This window comes from Penaeus monodon, chromosome 30 (genome assembly GCF_015228065.2).
Source record: "Penaeus monodon isolate SGIC_2016 chromosome 30, NSTDA_Pmon_1, whole genome shotgun sequence".
Classification (NCBI taxonomy): domain Eukaryota; kingdom Metazoa; phylum Arthropoda; class Malacostraca; order Decapoda; family Penaeidae; genus Penaeus; species Penaeus monodon.
Window position 1 is genome coordinate 35,779,028 of NC_051415.1, and position 346 is coordinate 35,779,373.

The window sequence follows — 346 nt, forward strand, 5'->3', positions numbered from 1 at the left end:
TTTTAATCCTTTACCGGGAACTAATAAAAAAAAATTGATTACAGAAAATGAATCTACAACAAATTATAACACATTTCTATTTGTGCTACTTTTTTAGTTTCCCCTTTTCATGGTAGATGAAGTAAACAATAACTTGTTGGAAAGCATAGCAAAATTTATATAATGGAAATGATCAAAATAATGGTCTTGCCAGTGTAATGTAACATTTTTGTCATATAAATATCAAAATCATTATACAAGTTTAGGGATCAATGAGGACATAGAAATAAAAAAATATATGTTTCCGTTAGTCACAGCTTTATACAAAAATGCATATACACATTACTGTGTGTGTGTGTGTATACAG